Source organism: Pinus tabuliformis, chromosome 6 (assembly GCF_031772625.1).
Source record: "Pinus tabuliformis cultivar Carrire ecotype Pingquan chromosome 6, CPIR1, whole genome shotgun sequence".
NCBI classification, from domain to species: domain Eukaryota; kingdom Viridiplantae; phylum Streptophyta; class Pinopsida; order Pinales; family Pinaceae; genus Pinus; species Pinus tabuliformis.
In genome coordinates this window covers 1,396,632,066-1,396,645,024 of record NC_142292.1, presented here as the reverse complement: position 1 = coordinate 1,396,645,024, position 12,959 = coordinate 1,396,632,066, and positions in this window count along the sequence as shown.

The following is a 12,959-nucleotide window of genomic DNA, read 5'->3' as shown; positions in this document are numbered from 1 at the left end:
ATTATCCTTCTTTCTAGGGTTGCTGGTTAATCAATCTAGAAAATGTTTTTCCATATCTCAGTCTAAGTGCCTTAAATAAATAATGAAAATGTTTGGTATGGAAAATTGTGCCTCGGTGAGTACTTCCATGGTTATAGTTTTAAACTCAGTAATGGTGATGAGTCTAGTAAACAAAACTATATACAAGTCAATGATCGACAACCTACTTTATTTAACATCATCAAGGCTAGATGGACTCATGGGAAGGTTTCAATCATATCCAAAGGAGTCTCATGTGAAAATTATTAACATAATGCTTATATATTTGTAGGGCACTATGGATTATGTTTTATGATATCGAAAGGGAGAAAACCTTACTCTTAAGGCCTATACAAATGCATATTGGGCTAGAAGTGTAAATGAAAAAAATAACACTAGTGGAGGAGCATTCCTTCTAGGTGAGAAATTTGTTTCTTGGCTTCGAAAAAAACAACCTTTAATCTCTAAATTTAGGCTTCTATGATCCATATCTTATGTGTTAGGAAATATTTTTGGATAAATCACATTAGAAATAATATATAGACGTGTTTCAAACCGTCTAGTGTGGTTCATCGTCATGACAAGATGGGGAATCAGATCATGGCACCAGATTAAATAGAGAGACCAATGTAGAGATCCTTAACAGTTATAATAAACAACTAGTTTTCAAAAATAATTTTTAGAATGTTAAAATTGACTTAAGTCATATTTCGAATAAGTCAAATATTTAGATCAAGACTAAGTAAAAAAAATATGATTAAGATATAAATAAATAGGAATAAAATTGAATTAATAAAATAATATTTTATTATATAAAATCAAATATTTAGATTGAATTATATTAAAATTAAATCAATTATTAAGTTATGGTTAGATATTGAGTCAAATATTTAGATTGAAGAATTAAATTATTTGGAATGAAATGTTATATGAAATAATATAGAGTAAAATATTTAGATTTAAATATGAATAAAAATAATTAATTCAAGTCAAACTTAAAACACGGGTGAAGACATAAATAAAAATAATCAACAATAATAATAAAAACTTGAATAATAAAAAAGAAAGCCTAAAAACTAAGAATATAACCAAACAGATTTTTAGTCTAGTTATTAAAGAAATTAAACAAATTTATTGACCAATCAATATATATATATATATATATATATATATATATATATATATATATATATATATATATATATATATATATATATATATATATATATATATATTTATATGTATATTTATATTTATATTTACGAGCGAAATCAACAACTTTCTATTAATAAAAAATAAAAAGTTAAATAGAGTAGATGCACAAGTGTATTTGGGAATTGTCCCATGGGACCAGTGTGGATGAGTGAAGCACTCATAGAAATTTCCTTTTTTCTTTTGGACATTTTCCCAAACCCCAGGTGATGGAGTAGTAGTAACAATTTCCAGCCAATTATTTCTTGAAATATTTGGCGTTTCCTTATCTGAATCTGAGCTCTCAAACACATGAGATCGCTTAGTTCCACATATACATTCATTGTTGTTCTTTTCCTTGTGTTGGTTCTCAAGGATCAGAACCACTATTGAGTTATTTAGATTCTCTACTTGTGTGTTATGATCCTTCTCCTTATCTTTTCCCTCCTCTTGATATCCTTGTTGATTTTGTGTCTCCAAATATTGTTGGGTCTCATACATTTCTTCATCCTCATCATCTAATGAAGGTGGGTCTAGGAATTTCCATCCTTTTTTATTTTGCGATCTCTTCTTTGCATGTGTTCTGCAAGTGCCATGTTTTATGGTAGATCCGACATCTAAAGGAGTTTTTTTTCAAAATTTGACAACTGTGTCCACTTGAAGTCTTGATGTGTCAGGTGAATACAATATAGAAGGCCTTTTCTTAAGTCCATCTCCACATAAATACGGGAAAAAGTGAATATAACTTTGTCCATTAATTCTCAGTCCATATTTAGGAACCTTCCCAAAGAGTTTCCAATGCCTTCTAAGACATGGTGGTGCCAAAAGGGGAGCAAAAGCTTATGTAGCCTTACCCAAACTGGCATTCTTATAACCACCATTGAATTTGCATCAAAACCAGGAAACCATGGGATTACGAAGAGACCCACCCTTCCCCATAACCACGGTCCTTAATTTATGACATAAATAAAGTCTTTTTGAGTATCAAACTGAACCACAAAATAACCTTTTGTACACAGATAAATGTCACAATCTCTGGTCCATATGAGGAGGATCCACTCATTTAAATATTCAGATTTGGGACAGAAACCATTAAATTGACATACGATAGCTTTTTCTTGAAAGGCAGTGAATATACCACTTGCTACTATTAATTCTACGGATAGATCTGGGGATTTCTCCATCTTCACTACAATGTACATGTTAGCGTTCGAATTTGCCTCAAGCTGAGGAAGGCAAAACTCGAGGCAACATCAAACCACGCTCAGCCTCGTAGCTAGCCCTACGAGGGCAGGAGAGGGCTCTCTCCAGGTCTATCTCGGCAAAAGGTAATCAAAGAGGTTCGAGATGACTGAATTGATGACTAATTTTAGGCTAGGTATGAAGTAGAAGGACTATGGAATTTATTTTTGAAGTTTTGTTGAATTCAAGCGAAAGGCAATTTTGGGTGCGGGGATGAGGCACAGCTTTTGCAGAGGTCTACTTGGGGCAAGATAGGCGATTGTTTTGATGCCTTTAAAGTGATTGAATGAATAGACCTAACAGGTGAGGAGCTAAGGAGAGCAAGGAAGTCTCAAGGATTCTCCTTAAACTGAAGAAAACATGGAAAATTAAACAAACTTAAAGGCAGAGCATAGCAAATTTATGGATTCTACCTTAACACTTCATTTGTTTAATTGCAGAAGATTAAATAAGTGATACACATACACAACTTACAAGTACTGAGAGAAACACACCATCAACACATAAGGCCACATGAATCCCAAATAGTGCTGCAAAACCCTGGTCTATCCTTTGCCAAAATTGCAGATAAAATATGTACAATAGTGTATCAAGCTATTCCCAAGAGTCCAACCTCTCCAACCATGAAAATGATTTAGAAAATACATAATATAGACCATGCCAACCCATTCCCCAGCCTCTAGGGGTCTAGCTCATCATCCTAGGAGCTGTTTCAACCAATTCTATACAAAGCACTACAATCTAGGCAGTCAAAACAACTTGCCTCTATAAGCTAGGAAACCAATTCATTCATTAAATTTTTGCTATTTTATGAATGAATCATCTGGAATAGGTAAATAAGTGTCAATTCAACATAAAATTCCATTAATTACATCAAGGAGGGTGAAAAATCCCCTCACAAGTCAAAACTGGTCAAACTGGCTTCGTTTCCTGAGCTGAAGATGAAAACTTTGCAAAAAATCCTGATGCGTAGCGCGCCTGAGCCCTATGCGTAGCGCGCCTTTCCACCTGCTTTTGGGGCATTTCCCAGCATCCAAATTGTGCTCAGGTTGGCTTTTTGGAAAGCCTTGGATGTCTACTTTCCAACCCAAGTGGAATTTTCCAATTTGATGTCCATTTGCCCCTCCAAAAGTGCATTCTCCCAAGGATGCTTCCTGTGTGTCCAAAAAGGGGCAGTGAGGTCATTTTTTGCATTTTTTTGACCTTTTGGGGACCCAAACCTTGATGAAATGCCTTGGCAATAGCTGAGCAGGTTTATTTCATCATGAAAAATCCAAAAATGCAAACCATCTGATATTTGGACCTCCCAATCTTATGGGTAGCGCACGGTGCGCTACACGTTGACCCAAAAAACCTGTTTTGCAAGCCAAAAATTTCAAAATAACAAAATTTTCTCCAAATTCTTTGAAATTTGGGCTGAAGGTGCCTCATCAAGTGACATGCTCAGCCAAAGAGGCTTCAGCCAAGATTCAGAGTCTATCCTCCCTTTTTCGACGTTTTAGTGTCCTTCTGGTGCATGCAGTTTCAGTTGTAAAGTCACTGTCTATCCGCCTTCATGGTGTTTCAAAGTCTGTTTGGCTTTTAATGAGATGAAGAATGATAGTTTGGTGCAATTTCCAAATATGTAACATGTGTATCAAAGTATCATAGGAAAGCCACAATGAGAATAGTTTTGTCAAATGAGTTTGCATGAAAAAACAGTCATTGCTTTGATTATGAAGGAATTTGACAAGTGTGTAGAAAAGAGGTGGAAATGACAATGGCCATAACAATGACAACATGGATGTAACGGAAAAAAGAGAGTGTGAGGCTAAGGTTAAAAATGAGCATGGACACCACTGGAAATAGTTGACATAGGCATATATTAACCCACACAATCCCTAATATTTGTTTCAAACGCTAAGAAGTGAATTTGGAAATAAACATAGGGTTTTACATTTGACACTTGTTTCTCCACTTCAAAACACCATAATCATGTCTAAAATTCACTGAGAAAACATAAAGAACCTACTTGCAAGCATTTGGAGGCAATTTGGCATGAATCTGGATGAAGGAGAAAAAAATTTTACCCAATGCATAGTGCACACCTGAGTCCGTAGCGCCTGTGTAATTTTACACTGGCCAGTGAGGCCCAGTGCGTAGCGCCCATCTCAGTGCGTAGCACCTTTTGTACAAGACTTTTGGAGGCCTTCCCGATGTCCAAATTGGGCACAGGATAGCTCGTTGGAAATGGATTTGTGTCTAATTTCCAACCCAAGTGGAATTTTTCAATTTTGTATTCATTTTCCTTATCCAAAATCAAATCTCCCAAGACTGGTCAAAATGTGCCAAATGAGGCTGCCTCAAGGCAGAGTGCTGTTGTAGTCAACTTTTGAATGTCGTTCGCAACTCCAAATTGAGCTCATGATAGCTCATTGGAAAGCTTTCTATGTCTAGTTATCCTTTAAATGATCAAGAAAGTCATTTGGCCAACCAAGCTAGGATAAAACATGATTTTCCCAAGGTCACTTCAGAGGTGCATTTGATTCTCCTGAGGCAACGATAGTTTTGACATTTCTCTAAAACCATGACACCGGTGTAAAAATTGAAGGAGGTTTTTCTTCTTTGGCATGTTGTGGACAAAAAAATCTCTCAGTGTTTTCAAATTCATCTTTCCTTGCTCAGAAACATCATTTGAGTGAAACCTATCCCGATGTGTGGAACAAGGGATTTTGTCGAAATGAAGCGAAATGAAGGGGATAGGGGGCTTCTAAATTCTTGGGGAAATTTTTGGAAGTAGGGAGGGATGCTAGGAAGCAGGGGAAAGTGGAATCTCAGAGATCGAGTGAGGGGAAGGGGTCCAAAAGGGCAAAACACAGGCCTACCCTAGAAAATTGCCAAGTTGTAGCAAGAAACTAGGGTTTGTGCGAAAATGAGGAATTTGGCGGATCTAAGGGATGGGAAGTGTTTAATAAGGTACATGAAGGATAAGGGAAGGTGTATGAACATCTGGATACAAGTTTTGCTAATGATTTGACCATCCAAGAGAAATTGCCTTCAAACCCCTAGGAGAGGAAAATGACCTTACCTAGGCGCAACTGAAGCATGAACAAGGTGTAAAATGACCCATTAGACACTGACATGATAATGACAACCCTATGAATGATGATAGACTCAGCTGAATAGTGGAATAGAGTGACATTTGGGCAATTTTGAAAGGAGTGAAAGCAAACCCTAGACCTAATGCCTAGTGACCAAATTTTGCTTGAAGACTCACTGAAATGACAAAATTTGACCTTGACACTCTGAGACCACTTTGTAAGAGCATATTTGATCACTGGAGGAAGGATGGAAAGACTGACACTAACATTGGCTCCAATGGGGATGGTAGCTCCTTGGAGGTGCCATGAACGACGGATCTTTGGGATAGCAGACCAGCACCTTATCCATTGGGCAATGGAGTCAAAAACTCAAACTAAAATGCATGACTGAAAACCGACACAAACTAACTTAACAACAAGACTGAAAATTGACTCACAAAGGACTCATGACTCAACTAAAAACTTACTCGATACTTAAACACAATCGACCAACTGAAAATGATGCTCAAAGGGGAGCTTATTCATCACAACCTACTCTAACAGTTTCATTCATCACCTGATCAAGTGAAATGAAACAACCAGTGCAACCAAGTAAGTATCCCGTTTGCTGTTCAAATTCTCCGCAAGTGCTCACTTATGAACAACAAGAGAGAACTAATGAATGGCAACTCCCATGATAACTTAGAAACAGATCCGTAGAATGATATGAATTCTCTATCCACCTCCAAAAACACTGCATAAGGATCTTGAAATTCAAGCACACTGGAACTTAGCTCATCCAATGGATTACTTCTCGTTTCCTCATACCATGAATGCAAACTTTGATCTGAGCCTTGTGACGAGACCTCTGCTGAAAATGACAAAGAAACCGGCTGCTAGATCAAATTCATATCAGCACATGTTTCAAGCTCACATGTAGTCAATGGAGAAAGACTTTGACTGCAAACCTCATCCAAAACATCAACTATTGGATCATGAAAAACTTGAAAAGACTGCTGTAATGTATCCATTGAAAATGTATGACATCCTTCTAGCTGTTCATCTTTTTCTTGAGAGATTTTACAAAGATTTTGCCTTATAAACTGAAATGCTTTGAAACAAAAGGGTATAGAATCTTCTTGCATCATCAAATCATGTATTTCATATTCCATAGCTTCATCTGTAATCTTCCCTTCAATTTCATTTGGTGGCTGCAAATCTGATGCTACAGGCTACTCAAGAATTTTGTTATCTGTCTCATCCTCAACATTAACACTGAGAGATTGCTGATTTGTTATAGGTTGTTCATTTGAAGATTTACTATGCAATCTACCCTTCAAAAACTGAAATGATTCAAAACAAAATGGTACTGAGTCACCTTGAATCATTAAATCATGTGTGTCCACTTCCAAGTCTTTAGCTGCAACTTGACAATCAATGGCTTTCGGGGGTTGCAAATTTGAATATGAGAAGTCTTGAACAAAATTTTAATTGCTCTCAAGATGATTCAAATCTAGACTTGTTGACATTTGATTTCTGATTGCATGGTAGTTATCTCTGATGAACTGACATGAATCAAAACAGAAAGGCAAAGATCCTTCACTTATTTCAAAATTTGCCGCACTTTCCTCGTCACTGTCATAGCTGGTATGTGAGGGCTGAACATTGTATTCAAGCTGCTGAAAATGAACTTCTTCCTCCCACAAACTAGTTGCTTGTTTGATTGCAAGATTAGCTTCTGTTTGGAGAACATAATCATCATCATAAAGATCAAACTGAGGCAAATCATCGGTATAAAACATATCATCAAGCACGCAGGTCATATCAACAATTCTTTCTTCACCAAGGTGATCTACAAAACAATCATTATCAGATCTATGACAACTAGGATAAGAAATAAAATGTTTTGGAGCAGCAACTTGTTCTTCTTCAATCAGCGAGCCATGAGCTTGAACATCATAATCATTCCTTGTGTTGATCTTGTCCATCATCTTTTCTACTGCACTTACCAAAATGTCAAGCTTCACCTCTAGAGATTCGGCCGGATCTATATTTTTCATCTCTTCTTCTTTCAACCTTGCCTGTCAGATCAGCAGATGCGCCTCTACATTTACTGCACGGTTTTGCATCTCATGAAGTGTTGCAATGTCCCTTTCTCTCAGCTGAAACTCCATCTCTGGATCAAAGGCACCCGGATAGTGCAAGAGAGCAGATCTAGGGGTAGGCCTTATCTCAACTGGCATTGAATAATAAACTTGATTAAATCTGGCCGAAAATTGTTGTACTGTCTCTCCTCGCAATCTTTTCAGCTGGTTATACTCTTCTACAATCAAGAAAAGGTTCTGCCCGATCATCCACCTATCGAGAAGAACTTTGACAAACTGCTGGAAATCTGAAATGCTTGCATCAGGCAGGGCTTTGAACCAACTCTTGACTTTGGCTTACAAAGAAAGAGCAAAAAGCCTTATACTAACATCTTCTTCATCAACCTCAAAAAGATCTAGAAAATTCTCAAAATTCTGCACATGTTGCTCAGCATTGACATTCTTACTTTCACCATCAAACCTCAGCAAGTATAGATCATAGTTTTTGGGGAAAGCATGGAGAACAGAAGGTAAAACAAGAGGTTTATACCGATCTGGAATTTTACAAGGTGTAGGGGTATGTACAGAAGGTATAGAATCAGTCTTGGTCTCTTGAGATTCATCAATTTGAAGATGGTCATCACAAAATTCGGAAAAAGGATCCTGATCAAGCTCAAAGGCATGCAAATCTTTGGTATTCACAATCTTCAAAGGGAAAGAATCAACTGTAGGCCGAGGATCTCTTCTCAAATACAATATACTTTGCAAAGCCTTCTTGACATTCTTGGGAAAAGAGAAGAAATAATTTACGACAAAGAGCAAAATGTCTTGGATGAAATTCCAACTTGAATACCTGATCTATCCATGTTGTCCTTTCACGTTTTTGCTCGTTGGGATGATCCTCCAGTGGAGTCTTTGGATCTGATCTCAAAAATGATTTAGAGTCACTAGGTGAATGATTTCAGCCTTTCCAGTGTCTGATCGTTGTCCACCATCAACCATCAGATTTGAACGTGATACATGTACTGGGGTAATTAACAAGTTAGATGTCACGATTACAAGCTAGACCGGAGATTGACTGAAGCAGCGTTTATCTACTTCCGCTAATGCAAAGCAAAAGCGTTTCGAAGGCTACCTGGCATAACTTCAGGCTCCATCTGTAGCTTATAAAACAAATGACATCAAAAATTAAACAATTTGTTTTCCCTAGTATAGTCGCCACTATGTTAGCGTTCGAATTTGCCTCAAGCTGAGAAAGGCAAAACTAGAGGCAACATCAAACCACGCTCAGCCTCGTAGCTAGCCCTACGAGGACAGGAGAGGGCTCTCTCCGGGTCTATCTCGGCAAAAGGTAATCAAAGAGGTTCGAGATGACTGAATTGATGACTAATTTTAGGCTAGGTATGAAGTACAAGGACTATGGAATTTATTTTTGAAGTTTTGTTGAATTCAAGGGAAAGGAAATTTTGGGTGCGGGGATGAGGCACAGCTTTTGCAGAGGTCTACTTGGGGCAAGATAGGCGATTGTTTTGATGCCTTTAAAGTGATTGAATGAATAGACCTGACAGGTGAGGAGCTAAGGAGAGCAAGGAAGTCTCAAGGATTCTCCTTAAACTGAAGAAAACATGGAAAATTAAACAAACTTAAAGGCAGAGCATAGCAAATTTATGGATTCTACCTTAACACTTCATTTGTTTAATTGCAGAAGATTAAATAAGGAAAGTGATACACATAAACAACTTAAAAGTACTGAGAGAAAGACACCATCAACACATAAGGCAACATGAATCCAAAATAGTGCTGCAAAACCCAGGTCTATCCTTTGCCAAAATTGCAGATAAAATATGTATAATAGTGTATCAAGCTATTTGCAAGAGTCCAACCTCTCCAACCATGAAAATGATTTATAAAATACATAATATAGACCATGCCAACCCATTTCCTAGCCTCTAGGGGTCGAGCTCATCATCCTAGGAGCTGTTTCAACTAATTCTAAACAAAGCACTACAATCTAGGCAGTCAAAACAAGTTGCCTCTATAAGCTAGGAAACCAATTCATTCATTAAATTTTTGCTATTTTATGAATGAATCATCTAGAATAGGTAAATAAGTGTCAAGTCAACATAAAGTTCCATTAATTACATCAAGGAGGGTGAAACATCCCCTCACAAGTTAAAACTGGTCAAACTGGCTTCATTTCCTGAGCTGAAGATGAAAACTTTGCAAAAAATCCTGATGCGTAGCGTGCTTAAGCCCTATGCGTAGCGCGCCTTTCCACTTGCTTTTGGGGCACTTCCCAGCATCCAAATTGTGCTCAGGTTGGCTTGTTGGAAAGCCCTAGATGTCTACTTTCCAACCCAAGTGGAATTTTCCAATTTGATGTCCATTTTCCCCTTCAAAAGTGCATTCTCCCAAGGCTACGTCCTGTGTGTCCAAAAAGGGGCAGTGAGGTCATGTTTTGCATGTTTTTTGATGTTTTGGGGACCCAAACCTTGATGAAATGCCTTGGAAGTAGCTGAGCAGGTGTATTTCATCATGAAAAATCCAAAAATGCAAACCATTTGTGATTTGGACCTCCCAATCTTATGGGTAGCACGCGGCGCGCTACGCGTTGAGCCAAAAAACCTGTTTTGCAAGCCAAAAATTTCAAATTAACAAAATTTTCTCCAAATTCTTTGAAATTTGGGCTGAAGGTGCCTCATCAAGTGACATACTTATCCAAAGAGTCTTCGGCCAAGATTCGGAGTCTATCCTCCCTTTTTCGACATTTTAGTGTCCTTCTGGTGCATGCAGTTTCAGTTGTAAAGTCACTGTCTATCCGCCTTCATGGTGTTTCAAAGTCTGTTTGGCTTTCAATGAGATGAAGAATGAGAGTTTGGCACAATTTCCAAATATGTCACATGTGTATCAAAGTATCATAGGAAAGCCACAATGAGAATAGTTTTGTCAAATGAGTTTGCATGAAAAAATAGTCATTGCTTTGATTATGAAGGAATTTGACAAGTGTAGAAAAGAGGTGGAAATGACAATGGTCATAACAATGACAGCAGGGATGTAATGGAAAAAGGAGAGTGTGAGGCTAAGGTTAACAGTGAGCATGCACACCACTGGAAATAGATGACATAGGCATATATTAACCCACACAGTCCCTAATATTTGTTTCAAACCCTAAGAAGTGAATTTGGAAATAAACATAGGGTTTTACATTTGACACTTGTTTCTCCACTTCAAAACACCATAATCATGTCTAAAATTCCCTAAGAAAACATAAAGAACCTACTTGCAAGCAGTTGGAAGCAATTTGGCATGAATCTAGATGAAGGAGCAAAAAATTTTACCCAATGCGTAGCGCACACCTGAGTCCATAGCGCCTGTGTATTTTTACACTGGCCAGTGAGGCCCAGTGCGTAGCACCCATCTCAGTTCGTAGCGCCTTTTACAGAAGGCTTTTGGAGGCCTTCCCAGTGTTCAAATTGGGCGCAAGATAGCTCGTTGGAAAGGGATTTGAGTCTAATTTCCAACCCAAGTATAATTTTTCAATTTTGAGTTCATTTTCCTGGTCAAAAATCAAATCTCCCAAGACTGGTCAAAATGTGCCAAATGAGGCTGCCTCAAGGCAGAGTGCTGTTGCAGTCAACTTTTGAATGCCTTTCTCAACTCCAAATTGAGCTCATGATAGCTCATTGGAAATATATTTGTGTCTAGTTATCATTTGACTCATAAAGAAATTAATCTGGCCAACCAAGCTGGGAGAAAGCTTGATTTTCCCAAGGTCACTTTAGAGGTGCATTCGATTCTCCTCAAGCAACGATATTTTTGACATTTCTCTAAAACCATGAAACCTGTGTAAAACGTGAAGAAATTTTTTCTTATTTGGCATGTTTTGGACAAAAACCTCTCTCAGTTTTTCCAAATTCATCTTTCCTTGCTCAGAAACATCATTTGAGTGAAACCTATCCCGATGTGTGGAACAAGGGATTTTGTCGAAATGAAGCGAAATGAAGGGGATAGGGGGCTTTTAAATTCTTGGGGAAATTTTTGGAAGTATGGATGGATGTTATGAAGTAGGGAAAAGTGGAATATCAGAGATCGGGCGAGGGGAAGGGGTCCAAAAGGTCAAAACACAGGCCTAGCCTAGAAAATTGCCAAGTTGTAGCAAGAAACTAGGGTTTGTGCGAAAGTGAGGAATTTGGCGGATCTAAGGGATGGGAAGTGTTTAATAAGGTACATGAAGGATAGGGGAAGGTGTATGAACATCTGGATACAAGTTTTGCTAATGAATTGACCATCCAAGAGAAATTGCCTTCAAAACCCTAGGAGAGGGAAATGACCTTACCTAGGTGCAACTGAAGCATGAACAAGGTGTAAAATGACCCATTAGACACTGACATGATAATGACAACCCTATGAATGATGATATACTGAGCTGAATAGTGGAATAGACTGACATTTGGGCTATTTTGAAAGGAGTGAAAGCAAACCCTAGACCTAATGCCTAGTGACCAAATTTTGCTTGAAGACTCACTGAAATGACAAAATTTGACCTTGACACTCTCAGACCACTTTGTAAGAGCTTATTTGGTCACTGGAGGAAGGCTGGAAAGACTGACACTAACAGTACAGACCTAGGATTGTCATATTTGGGTTTTGTTTGTCCTGTGTGGTAGCTTTCCCTCTTAATGCATCCTTGAATGATGCCAGACCTTTGCCAATGAAAGATGATCCAGGTGGTATGCTTTCTCCCGGGGAATGACCTTGCAGTCTTAAATTCAAGATAATGGTAGAGTTCCTTTGAATACCATAATCTTTCAATTGGACCACACCCTACAACATGTTTCCAAAAAAAAATCAAAATTTGTAATGAAGCAGGAATACTTGTGGTATTTTTGGCATTTGCTTCAGATCTGTAACTAGTTCGATTCCTTGTACCCTTAGCGATATCAATTTTCCAGTAATGGTTTTGATAAAAACCTGAAACAAATCCTCTAGATCTGGATATGCACCTCTTCCGTAGCCCCTGAAATTTAGTCCCCAATTTAACTTAGTGTGGATTTTCACTCCCTTTGGTGGTTGTGAACAAAACGCCAAATTTCATGGGATTTTGTGCTTCTTGTCCTTGTCTCCGCCATTTCCATTAGTAACATCAGCATCAATATTGATCGATGTACATCCAACCTTGATTTCAATTCCTTTGGCCTCAGATCCAAGTGCCGTGAGATTGGACAGTACCATTGAACTGCGCAAGTGGCTGATAGATTTTCATTTTGGTTGCAGCATGGAATCGTGACCTAACCATGCATTCATGATTGCAGAAGTGTAATCTATCCCAAAGGAAACAAATCCAATGTCTGAAACCCATCCATTA